This window comes from Mus caroli, unplaced genomic scaffold, assembly GCF_978045245.1.
Source record: "Mus caroli unplaced genomic scaffold, Mus_caroli_1 scaffold_10, whole genome shotgun sequence".
In the NCBI taxonomy this organism is placed as follows: Eukaryota; Metazoa; Chordata; class Mammalia; order Rodentia; family Muridae; genus Mus; species Mus caroli.
In genome coordinates, this window is record NW_028227265.1 from 97,911,575 (window position 1) to 97,913,673 (window position 2,099).

At 40.4% G+C, this 2,099-nt stretch overlaps 1 non-coding gene across 1 annotated transcript; it reads right to left on the reverse strand.

Annotated features, from left to right (window-relative positions):
- Positions 1-1,182: 1,182 nt before the first annotated feature.
- Positions 1,183-1,286, reverse strand: LOC147002472 (U6 spliceosomal RNA). Its single transcript, XR_015048886.1, has one exon. It is a non-coding gene; the product is annotated as a U6 spliceosomal RNA (small nuclear RNA).
- Positions 1,287-2,099: the final 813 nt, after the last annotated feature.

A 2,099-nucleotide genomic window follows, 5' to 3' on the forward strand; every position in this document is an offset into this window, starting at 1 on the left:
TGAAAAACAAAACCCACCGCCAGCTTGGCTGGCTGGCATAGAGAAAGGTAGCCAGGTAACTGTCGATGGAATCGTGTATGCTGACAAGTCTTTTCTTCCCCTAATGATTCCCATGTGCCCTGGTTCTCTCTCCCTCAGACATCTATGCAGATTAGTCAAATGGAACACAAAGTCAGAGCTCCCAATGTTTTAGTGCCTACCATTAATAAAGAGGACAGATAACTCAGATGTTATTTTAATAATAACTATAAACCCATACTTAATTCATCTTCCTTTATCCCCAAATTCCCATTTTTATGTCCCTGTCATCCTGGAGCAGCTACAAGCTAATGAAGATGAGCGTCTTTATTTATGAAATAGCTTAAATATGCTAATGTGGGTTTAAAGAGATAACAAATGTTGTAGCCTGTGCATGTAGTAGGTTCTTGCATGGTGTGGAAATCATGGCACTAAGTCTAGTCCTACGAAGACCTTGTCTTTGGGAAGGGCCTGGCTCTAGTTTGCTTTCTGTTGCTAGAAGAAATACCATAAATAAAAGCAGCTTGTGGAGAGAAAGGCTATTTTACTTCACAGCTTACAGACTTTCATGAAAGAAAGTCTCAGGGTAGGAACTCAAGACAGGAAGCCAGAGGCAGGGACTAAAGTAGAAGCCATGGGGGCAGGCTGCTCATTGGTTGCTCCTCATGGCTCATTTATCTTACGTTTTTTTAAATATACAGTCTAAAACCACTTGTCTAGGGATAACACCACCTACAATGGACTCAACTCTCCCATACCAAATCATTTATCAAGTAAATGCCCAACAGACTTGCCTACAAGCCAATCTGATGGAGACATTTTCATATTTTTATTTTATTCTTTTATTGAAAATAGATTTTATTCATAGAATATATTCTGGTTATGGTTCCCCTCCCACTACTCCTCCAGGTTCCTCCACGCCTCCCCTCATCCCCTACCATCCAGATCCACACCTCCCATCACCTTCCATCTAGATTCATACCCTTTCTGTTTCTCCTTAGAAAACAAACAGGCATCAAAAGGATAAAAATAAATATAATAGAATAATAAAATACAAAAGGATAAATCATCAAAAAACAATTCCAGATATGAAAAAAACAGCCAAACAAGATAAAGAGCCAAAGTTGCTTTTGTTTATGGTCTTTATCACAGTTAACAAGTTCTTTGTTTATGGAAAACTTCACAAACTTGCATGTCATTATTTTGAGGGGAGCATGCTAATCTTCTCATCATCATTCCAATTTTAGTGTATATATGTGGTGGAAGAAAGCAAGGAAGGCATGGTTTTAATTGAGATTCCCTCTTCCAAGATGGCTCTCTACATTGTGTCAAATTGTGTCAAGAAGGGAACGAATGAACGAACAAAAGAAAGAGAGAGAAAGAGAGAGAGAAGACAGATGGGAGGGAGGGAGGGAGGGAGGAAGAAAAGGGAAAAAGGGGAAAGGAAAAAGAAGGGGGAGGGGAGGGGAGGGGAGGGGAAGGGAGGGGAGGGGAGGGGAGGGGAGGGGAGGGGAGGGGAGGGGGTAGGGGAGGGGAGGGGAGGGGAGGGAAACAAAGTACTTACCCAATAAAGACCTATTATTGGAGCTACTGGAGAGGCTAAGCAGGAAGACAGTAAGTTTGAGGCCAGCCTGAGTGATACAGTGAGTCTCTTTTATAGAAGAGAGAGAAGATCTAACAGATCACACTGAACAAGTATTCAGAACATCCTATGACCTTCAGTGTTGTTTACTTCTATTAGAGGTGCTAATATTGTAATTACTGACATTTAATTCTCATCTGAAAGATGCTATATTTTTATGAATTTCAGTTTAATCTGTGCAACCAACTTATGAAACCTGGAATTATCCAGACTGAAAAAATTACTTTATTACTATGTTCATAGTCACAGACAATAAGGAGCTCAAAGGCAGAGTATGAACCTCTCAGGTTGTATGAACACCAGCTTGCAGTTTTTCAGTTCAATCATTTTTGCACAAACTTCCCTTGGGTATGTTTTTGTTGTTTTGTGTTTGTTTGTTTGCTTGTTTGTTTGGCAGATTGTTCCAGTCCGGTCCTTTGCTGGCTCAAATGAGTGCATA